Below are 12,011 nucleotides of genomic sequence, written 5' to 3'. Positions count from 1 at the left end.
CCATCTATTTACAAAACAATTATCAGGAAAATTGGGCACAATTAATCAGGAAATAGAAGAATATAATGCTATGAATGGCGCAAATGTAAGAAAATATGATTTTAAACTATTAGCTAAGACATCTGAAAATTGTATTTCATTTCAATTTGGTTGCATTAGAATTTTAGATTCTTATAGATTTTTAGCAAGTTCATTAGATAATTTAGCAAAAAGTTTAGTTGATAATGATTTCATAATAACTCACATTATTATCCAAATGAACAAGATTTTAAATTATTGAGATTTAAAGGTGCAATTCCTTATTCATTTTATAAAACACATGATGACAGAATTATTAAAAGAACAATTTTATGATCAATTAAAAGAGGAGTATGTGAAAGATGAAGTGTTAAATAGAACATTAAATATTTGGAATCATTTTAAGATAAAAAAATCATGGTGAATAAGTAGATTTATATTTAAAATCAGATGTTATGATAATGGCTGATATATTTGAAAAATTCAGAGAAGTTAATTTTAATGTTGATCCCTGTTATTGTTATTCAAGTCCTGGCTTAACCTGGCAATGTGGTTTAAATATACAAATGTAGAATTAGATTTATTAAAAGAACCAGACATGGTTTTATTATTTGAAAAATCAATTAGAGGTGGAATAAGTGGTGTTATGGGAGATTTTATGGGAGATGTTATGGGAGACATTTTAAAGCAAACGATGAATATAAATTATTATATATTGACGCTAATAATGTATATGGTTGGGCAATGATGCAACCCCAACCATGTAAAAATTTTATGTTTCAACAGAAGTTGAAAATGATGATAAAACTAATTGGGAAAGCGCAATTATGAGTTTAGAAGATGAAGCACCAATTGGTTATTTTTTGTAGTTGATTTAGAATATCCTGATAACATTAGGTTTAAAACAAGAAACTTACCATATTGCCCAGAACATTTAGCCGCAGATGATAGTTATTTAAGTGAATACAAGAAGAAAATAAAACCGAAAGATCATGTTTTTACACAAAAATTAATACTTACTCAAAATAATAAATACAATTATATTGTTCATTATAGAATGTTAAAATTTTATCCAAAACAAGGAATGAAATTATAGAAAGTACATAGATATATTGAATTTAATCAATCGAAGTGGTTAGAAAAATATATAGATTTTAATACTCAACAGAGGACCATATCAAAAACAGATTTTGAAAAAGATTCCTTCAAATTAATGAATAATAGTTTTTACTGAAAAACGTGAAAATATTAGAAATAGAAATGATATTGAATTAGTAAATAATTCTGAACGATTGAGACATTTACAATCAAGTCCTATTTAGGAAATAAAAGATTTGAAGTTTATTTAACAGCAGAAAAATTAAAAAGAACGTCAATGAAATTTAATAAACCTATATTCATTGGTTCAACTGTTTTAGAAATATCAAAATTATTAATGTATGATTTTTATTATAATGTTTTACAACCACTTTATGGGGAAAAACATATTGAAATATTATATTTTGATTCTGTAACAGCTGATACCCCCATATTATTAAAATACAATAACCAAATATTAATTAGAAGAATTTCAGAAATAATTCCAAAACAAAATGAACTTTATATTTCATATGGTGAAAAGAATTAATACAAATAAATGGATTAATGGATGTTTGGACAAGAAATGGATGGAAAAAATTAAAGAATATTATTAGGCATAAAACAAATAAGAAAATCTATAGAGTTAGAACTAAATCAGGATTCGTTGGTGTTACTGAAGATCATATTTTAATTAAACAAAATGGTGATGAAATAAAACCAACTGATATAAAAATTGGAGATGAATTATTACATAAAATATTTTTCCAAAGAATGAATCATATGTCATTTGATGAAATAATTTATAATATTTAAAATAGAGAACCTGAAACATTAGAAGAAAAAGAATATTTTATCAAAGGATTTTTTATGGGTGATGGTTCAGCAGGTGTGTATAAGCATGTTAATCAAACTCAATATTGTTGGTGCTTATGCAATCAAGATTTGAAATTATTAGAAAGAATAAAGAAATACTGTAAAGAAGTTTATCGAAATAAAACATTTAAAATCATAGATGTTATGAAATCATCAGCAGTTTATAGAATACATGTAAATAATCCTAAAGATTTTGCAATTAAATATAATGATGAATTCTATATTCATGCAATAGTTAAAAGTAATGCTTTAACTAAAGATAGTACCAGATTATGTATTAAATGCAAAAGATAATTCAAGAAAATGGTTCTTCATTGGATTCTATGCTGCAGATGGTTCAAAAAACTACACAAAACAGAAAACTATATCTTTGACACAAAAAGGAAAAGTTGCTATATCAGGATTAAATATATTATGCAATTCATTAGGATTTAATATGTTAGTTAATATTAGAAAGGATAAACTAAATGTATTTCAATTAACGCATGTAGAAAATGAACTAACAGAAGAAGTAAGAGTTTTATTTGAAATATCCAATCCTACAGAACATGTTTATGATTTAACAACTGAAGATGGTACATTTAATTGTGGATTTCCATTAATCCTAAAGAATACTGACAGTTACATACTCAAAATCAAGACAAATGACGTAACAAAAGACTTAAAAACATTAAAACATGATTTTGACTTATCAATTATCCAAAACTTCATGAACTATTTAGCAATGATAATAAAAAAATTCCTGGTAAATTTAAAGATGAATTAGGGGGCGATGAAATGATTGAATTTGTTGGGATAAGAAGTAAAATGTATAGTTATAGAAAAAAAGATCATGAAGCTAAAAAGTTAAAAGGAATAACAAAACATGTGGTTGATAAACATAGAATGACATAGAATTTCAAGATTATATAAAGTGTTTATATAACTCAATTGTAATGAAACATAAAATGAATCGTTTAAGATCAGAAGATCACGAGAAGTACATTAATGAAGTTGAAAAAACTAGTTTAAATCCGTTCCTTATGGCCATTAAAAAAGAAAATCATCATGGCTTCTTCATTTTCATTTAATTGTCTTTAATTTAATTTCATTTTCATTTCATTTTTCTCATTTAAATAAAGTTCTACATTATTCCACATTTCATCTAGCTCTCTTTGTTTCTTTGTTCGTTAATTCATCAAATGGAATTATAATATCGATGTTTAAAAAATTTACAATCTTATTTAAACAGAATTGATAATTAATTGAATCTGTTATTTTATTATCCGAATAACATTTTAATATGTTTGTGAATGTTTCTTCTATATTTTCCATATCTTCTTTTGTTAATTTAGGTTTTTTATAATAATCGTTAAATTGTAGCGGAAAACGGGGGCAAGGCGGTGCTGCCCTCTCTCTTCGAATATGGCGGTCGTTCTTCTGCTCGTCTCATAAATTCGTCGATGTAATCGGCAACCATCTAACTTGTCAGGATGTCTAAACAGGTAACAATCTTATCTTCTAAGCCCGCTACGGAGTTCGCTCACGTCGAATGATTTCTGGTAGTGAAATCAAAAAGGGAAATAACTAATATCTCGCCACAAGGGATGATCCTCATGAGAAACCGAGAGAGATAAATATATAAAAATAGCCACGATATGAAAATTCTTATCTAGTGTATACAGATCGTGCACACCGAGCACGAATAACCTATTTTCCGGAATACGGAATAAAATTTTTCTCTGCAACATGTCTCTTACATGCCCATAAGGCCCACAGCATATAATCAGGTTGGCCACCCCGAATTATACCTTGATCTACCCTACATTCGACCGGTCTTTAGAATAATCTCGTAACCCTCACTTCATACTAATGGCAGTCGTAAATTCCACCATAGATTCTCCCTCCTCATAGGCTGTAGGCTCTAAGTCCCTACTAAATAGTCCTCTGCTATTCGTCTCCACCGTGGCATTTTACCCGGTGTTGTCATATCGCGGTAAGATGGAATCGCGGAATTTTCCAAAAACGCGGAATTTCTTCATTTTTACTATAAATAGTAAACGGGTTTTCCCACGGGGATACCCACTGTCGGACAGGGCACCGGACCCAGGTTTTCAACACCGGGAATTAGTATTTGATAATTTATTATATCGCCAGTCAACAACTTAACGATACTGTTCCAAATAATGGAGAACCTAGGCAATACGTGCTTTGCGAATTCAGTGATACAGAGTAGGCCTATCGCTGCATTAACTGAAGGAATACAAATCGATGGTACGTAAACGTAGGATTTGTGATGACACCATGGGTCATTCTCCAGGACTCAGTTCCGAGTTAAGATTTGACTCTGGATTTAAAACATTGGAAATGAATTGATACTAAGTAACTCAGAGTTAACTCACAACTGTGGAACTGGATTGATGTCAGACGAAAATAAATAGACATTATGTATATTTCATTCTGGCTTAGGATTGTCCATGCGTGTTGTGTGTCTACATTGTTGTTATAAGCGAATGTGGTTTATCTTTTAGAATTAAATGAAATGAAAGATTATAAAATGGTTTCTTTTTTTTAATGTTTACTTTGTGACTGCTATAACATATATGTTCCTATGCTGATTATTTTGATCAAAAGAATCTTATTGTTACCGGTACTGGACGGCCGTAAAATAATAATAATTTCAAAGGAATTTGAACCGGTACTTGTTTGGTCGTAGGATTTCATGTTTGCAACCATCTACAACTACGGTCCGACACCGCGAACGTGCTCAATATTCATCTGATAATATTCGTTTCTGAAGTTCTTAAAAAGTCGATGAACTTCGATAACCGAAGTTTGCCTAGTAGAAATAGACATTAGGTGCCTGGTCTCTTTCACCCCACTTGATTCTGACTTCTTCTACAGGTGGCAGCCAGTAAACGGTATCGTAATATAATAATTCCATTTAAAATTGCCTGCAAATAATGGGATTCGAACCTAACTCGTTGCATCGATCGGTCCCGTGCCCTGTCCGACAGTGGGTATCCCCGTGGGGAAACCCGTTTACTATTTAAAGTAAAAATGAAGAAATTCCGCGTTTTTGGAAAATTCCGCGATTCCGTCTTTCCGCGATATGAAAACACCGCATTTTACCACCGATAAATATAAATCAATCTTAAAACGGCCTGATACGAAAAGAATTGTTCCTCAGTCCTTGTAAAGATTCTGACAATCACCAATAGACTAGTCTAAAGCTGCATATGAAATATTGTATGAAATTATTATTTAACTGTTTAGAATACTCTAATAATAGAGTACACCATATTTATATACATTATTTACAAATTTACATTATTCCTAATAAAATATCGCTCTAATCAAAATCTAATTCGTTTCTTTAGTAGCTAGAGTCAAACCGTCTAAATATCCTGTCTTTAAAAATAAAGGCAAACGTACGACTGAGGTACGACGACACTTCTTTTGCTACCGCGTATAACTAAGGGACTAATAAGCTCTTAATAAATATATCAGCAGAGGAAGCTGTCGATCACGATTATCGTAAAAACGATAAAAGGAGACGGCTATATCTAACTAAATAGATATTATAGTAGAATTGATTACAGCGAGCCAACTACGTGAATGGTCGGTCAGCCCGGCCAAAGACCGGAGCTGACCGACAAACCAACTCATGCTTACCAGGTCTGGCTGTCAATTGTCAAACTGAGATGATGGGAGTCAACACGACCGGTAAAACAGTTAATATCGTTAAATAATGATAAACGGTTGACCCCAGCATCCCAGCATGACAACGGGCAGCTCAGCCTAGCGACCCACCCCGCTAGCCCAACAACTAGCATGACAAGAAACCAACACCAGCTGATAGCGCCGCCACTCGCGTGCTACGGACACTACCAGCATGGCCGAAATCAACGGATATTTAGCCGGTTGAAAATACGAATTTAAGTAAGTGATCCCACCCCCATCTATACAACATATCAATACACAATATCTTTATACAGTAAACATCTTAAATTTAACAACAGTACATAGATCTACATATCACATGCCTAGCCCGCCCCCTCTAAATATTCAATACAATTCAATACATTTTAATAACAACAATTGTACAAACGCTACACTACCCCCCCCCCCCCCTCCAGCTCTGGACGTCCTCGTCCAGAAAATAATTACATTATATGACAATTTAAGTTAAAACTTCTTTTTCAAAATATTACAAAACTCACATTCTACCTTACTTCCAACTGGATAGATTAATACAAATTCCCCCCCCCAACATCTCTCCTACGTGCCGATGCTCCACCATCTTTCTTCTCGGGTCGGACGTCACATCTACTGGTATCAATGGAATCGTCCATGGTCTTTTGTCTTGATTCGAAGTTTCTGTTTGTAAATTTTCTTTTCTAACTGTCTTCTGTGGGCTGTTAAAAGGACTGACACTTGGTGTAACGACTGATTTTTCTTCCTGCCAATTTCCTGTTATCTCTAAAAGTTCGTCAATTGAAATTTCTGGTACTACTATAACTGGTTCCGGTTGGGTTAATTTAGCGTCTGTTGGTACTTTTTGAATTATCGAACGAGGAATTGCTGGTAATACTTCCCGATCGTATCGTTCTGTTGGTTCTACTGTGCGTATGAATCTGCCCGAATGTCCCTTGACTGTATTTAAATCTTTTGGATGAACTTTTCCAACGTGCTCTTTTAACAGGCTCACTCGATGTGAATTAAACTCACACAGCGTGCATTGGAACACTCTGTTAAGAAGGCGGTCCACCCACAATCACATCGATTGGTAAATCTACCTCTCTTCCGAGCATCAAGTGATTAGGAGAATAGCCTGTGACGTCATGTTTCGTGGCTCTGTACGCCATAGTTACGTAAGGTAGGCACTCGTCCCAATCTTCTTGATCATCATGGATTGTCATGGCCAAACAATTCAATAAAGTTCTATTAAATCGTTCGACCAATCCATCAGACTGTGGATGATACGCGCACGTTCTAGTTTTCTTTATTTCTAATAATGCACATACTTCTTTCATCAATCTAGATTGAAAGTTAGCACCTTGATCTGTATGAATTATTCTTGGCACCCCAAACCTCGATATAAATTCTTCTACTAATTTGCACGCTACGGTTTCCGCACTCCGATCTGGTAAAGCATAGGCTTCTACCCACTTTGTGAAATAATCACAAACTACTAATATATAGGTCATTCCGTTGCGTGAAGTAGGCAATGGACCCAAAATATCCATAGCTATTCTTTCCATTGGAAGACCCACTCTGTATAACTGTAAGCTAGCCTTTGGTTTTACTGCCGGTGTCTTTCGAGCACCACATACAAAACAACACAAGCAGTGCGTTCTTACATCTTGCCGGATGTGATGCCAATAAAAACGGCCGTGCACTCTTGTTAAAGTTTTACGAATCCCTAGATGTGCAGCAGTTATAGAGTTATGTAAACTGTATAAAACTTCTTCCCTGTAATCTTTTGGTAATAATTTAGTAAAACGGATTCACTGAATCCTTCTCCCTGTTTACAGATATATAAAACATCCTCTATAATCTTTAACTGTTGCCACCTAGCCCAATAGAATTTTGCGTCTTTGCCTAATTCGCTCGCATCGGACCATTCTGGTTTACTATTGCTTTCAATATACGGAAATATCCACATGAACTCGGGATCGTTACGCTGAGCCTGTGATATATTCGTAGGTAGCCAATGACCCTCTGGAGAAAATTGGCTTTGCGTATATTGAGTTTCAGTTATATCTTTTTCTGATACTAAGTTGTTTACTCTACTCTTTCTCATTTCATTACAGTCGCCCTCATTCTTTCTTGTGATACGATCGCATTGTGTGCACTCTTGTCTGGATAATGCATCGGCATTACCATGATTCTTGCCTGGCCTATGGATGATCTCAAAATCGTAAGTACTTAATACGGATATCCACCTTGCTATCTGTCCCTCTGGTTCTTTAAATGACATTAACCATTTTAAAGAGGCATGGTCTGTTCTCAAAGTGAAACGCTTGCCCATCAAATAGTATTTAAAATGCTTAATGAATGATACTACAGCCAACAATTCTCGTCTCGTTACACAATAATTTCTTTCAGGCTTGGCTAACGTACGACTTGCATATGCTATCACCCTTTCTTTTCCATCCTGAATTTGGGACAAAACTGCTCCTATCCCCGTATTGCTAGCATCTGTGTCTAGTATAAAAGATATATTCGGGTCCGGATATGCCAATATAGGTGCTGACGTTAATAACTCTTTGATCTTTATAAAAGCTGCGTCACACTCGGGTGACCACTTAAATTCTTTGCCTTTTTCTGTAAGAGTGTATAAGGGTTTAGCTATCGAAGCGAACCCTTTACAAAACGAACGATAATAGGATGCTAATCCCATAAAAGAATGTACTCCCGACGGAGTCACTGGCTGAGGCCATTCTTTAATTGCTTTAACTTTCGTTTCAGTACAAGCAATGCCTTGGTCTTACACTATGTGCCCTAAAAATTCAATACTACTTTTGAAGAAATGACATTTCTTCGGCTTGAGTTTCAACCTAGCTGCTCGTAGGCGCTCAAAAACTTTTTCTAAATTCGTCAAAGTCGATTCAAAATCTTTGCCAAATATAATGACATCATCTAGATAAACTAGGACTATGTCGTTCAATAAGCCTTCCAGAACTCTTTCCATGAGTCTCTCAAAAGTAGGACCACTGTTCTTTAGACCCATAGGCATTTTTCTAAATTGATATAAACCTTGCGGGACTACAAATGCTGTCTTTTCTTTGTCTTTAGGCGATACTGGAACTTGCCAGTAACCTGCCTGAAGATCGGCTCCACAGAAATACTTGGCTCCAGATGACGACCTTATCGTATCATCAATTCGAGGTAATGGATAGGAGTCTGACACTGTACACTCGTTTAAAGCCCGATAGTCTAAGCAAAATCTAAGGTTACCATCTTTCTTGGTCACCAATACTATTGGACTACTCCATGGTGATTGGCTATTCTCGATCACTTAGGAATCCATCATATCTTTCAAAAGTTTATCTAATTCTACCTGTTTTGCTAATGGTAATCGCCGAAATCGCTGTTTGATAGGTGGCGTTGAACCAGTATCTATAGTATGGTAAACTCCTTTCGCTTCCCCTAAATCTATATCCGATTTCGCAAATACATCTGCGTATTTCACAATTGAATTTCGCACTTTTCTAGATTGTTCTGGGCTCAAACCCTCACAACTACGCTTGATTAAGTCTTCTAGATATTCTAGAGATTCTTTACTCTCTACTTGATTAACTTGATCTGATTTGACACTTGTCCCTTCCTATGACCATATAGCTCTCACTCTTGATATTTTAGCCATCGAGGTATTTTTATACAATACTCGCGGCTGATCGCCTAAATTTACGATTCTAACCAATATTTGTGATTTCTCTGTATCCACTACACTACGTGCTACACACATTTCAGGCCCTAACTTCCAATTGTGGTTCGATTCTACCATCGCCCATTCGCCTAAGTACTGTTTATCTTTCTCCTCGATATAGCCCGACACAGTTATCTCAGATAAAGGCGGGACCTTAATTCTTTCTGTTGATCTAATTAATATTGTGTTCTCATGAATAGGAGCTATTGACTCCTCCTGAATTTGATGACCTTGACAAGTCACTGTCCGCTGTTTTAAATGAATATGACAATCATACGCTGTCAGAAAATCCATTCCTAGAATAGCGTCTTCTTTAATTTCAGCCACTTTCACTTCCCAAGGTACATTTTTTCCAAATAGACCTAAGGGAATGATCGCTGTACCTCTCACTCTAATACTACTATGATCAGCCGCATAGAGTCGTATATTTGATTGTTCTAATTTCATCTTGTGATTCTTTATAATTTCAGTATACAAACGATTACTGATGATTGTGTTATGAGCACCGGTATCTACCAGATACTTCACAGACACTCCGTGTACTACTGCTGACAAATAAATCGCTGATTGTGATTTATCATTTTTAGACAGTACGTATACTTTAGAAACATTACTCTTTTGTTTATCTTGAATCTCTAAATTCTTTGGGAGATTTGCTTCATTTACTCTAGCCGAACCTACTCCCTTTTGAACGGCGCGGGAGAGTTTAAAGGCTGCTGTGTACATTGTCTTGCTATATGACCCTTTTGTTGGCAGTTATAACAAACTACGTTATTACTTGCTCTGTATGGTGTCGACTGAGATTTATGATTATCTCTACGACTATTGCACATACGTCGCACATCTTCTCTTAAACTCGCCATTTCTTTCTTAAGCTCGTCTGAAACTATCGCTTGTCTTACATACGTTTCTCGTGGAAACCTATCATTTGATGATTCCATCATATATATATATACTTTCTAAACGCAACGCATACGAGATCAATTCATCAAAACTCTTTACATCTGATTGCCATAATCTCATTCTCATTTCACAATCAGATAATGCTTCAATGAAATGGGTTCTGGCTAGCTTGTCTCTTTGTATCAAAGAGAATTCAGGATACGCTTGAGCACACAGTATTATTACTGCTTGTCCCAATTCTTTTAAACTCTCATGTCTCTTGCGTTTTCTATTGCGCAGTTCGGCCAGATGGACTTCTGCGAAATCCCCTGGACCAAATCTTGCATCTAAAATCTTACAGATTTCTTGATACTCTAATCTTTCCGTGTTAACCAACTTGGTACAAACTAATTGTCTAGCCGCGCCTCGTAGTGAAGCGAGTAGGAAATCGGCTTTCACATCGTTTGACCAGTGGTTGATTCTAGATACTGTTTCAAATCCTAATCTATAATCTTGCCATGATCCGTCACCTGAATAATTTTCTGGTTCTATCTTACAGATCACATTTGGTTCTATATTGCGGGAACCGGAAGAACTTGTTCTACCTACATCCGCCGAACCACTACTTCGAGACCATGTTCCATCTTGACTCTCGCCAGAGAACGTTTGGCCTGTCGGATTACTGGTCATACTAGACCGATACGATGCGGACCTGCTTACAGGACCTACATCACCTTGAACTACTGTTATCGACGTCTCGTTATTCACAAGACCGTCTGGACTTGATATATCTTCTGAACTTTTACTACGCATAATGCGAGCACGCGATGCACGAGTCACTGGATAACTCATTTTTGCTGACTTGAACGACTTCGAATCTGTATAAAATACGAAGTCTAAATTGTATGTTCTTGCTTATAATCTAACTACATGCAGCAATATATACTAAACCTATCGACTATATCTAAAGGCAACTTGTCAGAATCTACTAAAATATGTATCTGTTATCTTGCGAGGCTATATAAAAAAGAAATATCTCAATCTGGAATCTCAAAGAGAATCATCCCACTTCTGACACCAATTGTAGCAGAAAACGGGGGCAAGGCGGTGCTGCCCTCTCTCTTCGAATATGGCGGTCGTTCTTCTGCTCGTCTCATAAATTTGTCGATGTAATCAGGATGTCTAAACAGGTAAAAATCTTATCTTCTAAGCCCGCTACGGAGTTCGCTCACGTCGAATGATTTCTGGTAGTGAAATCAAAAAGGGAAATAACTAATATCTTTCTGCAAGGGATGATCCTCATGAGAAACCGAGAGAGATAAATATATAAAAATAGCCACGATCTGTATACACTAGATTAGAATTTTCATATCGTGGCTATTTTTATATATTTATCTCTCTCGGTTTCTCATGAGGATCATCCCTTGCGGCGAGATATTAGTTATTTCCCCTTTTGATTTCACTACCAGAAATCATTCGACGTGAGCGAACTCCGTAGCGGGCTAAGAAGATAAGATTTTTACCTGTTTAGACATCCTGACAAATTAGATGGTTGCCGATTACATCGATGAATTTATGAGACGAGCAGAAGAACGACACCCATATTCGAAGAGAGAGGGCAGCACCGCCTTGCCCCCGTTTTCCGCTACAATTCAATAAATATAAATAAATTTTCTTTTCTTTTGTGTTACATGTTGATGGAATAATTGTTTTTAATATATCTTTCTTAGTTATTTCACCATTT

The 12,011-nt window shown here is 35.3% G+C and overlaps 1 long non-coding RNA gene across 1 annotated transcript; it reads left to right on the top strand.

Annotated features, from left to right (window-relative positions):
• Positions 1-5,773: 5,773 nt before the first annotated feature.
• Positions 5,774-11,349, top strand: LOC141902689 (uncharacterized). The gene is made up of 6 exons (XR_012618915.1): positions 5,774-5,892; positions 6,656-6,829; positions 7,767-7,873; positions 8,752-8,844; positions 9,856-9,975; positions 10,827-11,349. It is a non-coding gene; the product is annotated as an uncharacterized LOC141902689 (long non-coding RNA).
• The last annotated feature ends 662 nt before the right edge of the window (positions 11,350-12,011 follow it).

The sequence above is a fragment of the Tubulanus polymorphus genome, chromosome 3 (genome assembly GCF_964204645.1).
Source record: "Tubulanus polymorphus chromosome 3, tnTubPoly1.2, whole genome shotgun sequence".
NCBI lineage: Eukaryota > Metazoa > Nemertea > Palaeonemertea > Tubulaniformes > Tubulanidae > Tubulanus > Tubulanus polymorphus.
The sequence above is the reverse complement of the archived record's forward strand: the minus strand, read 5'-3'. Positions and strand labels throughout refer to the sequence as shown.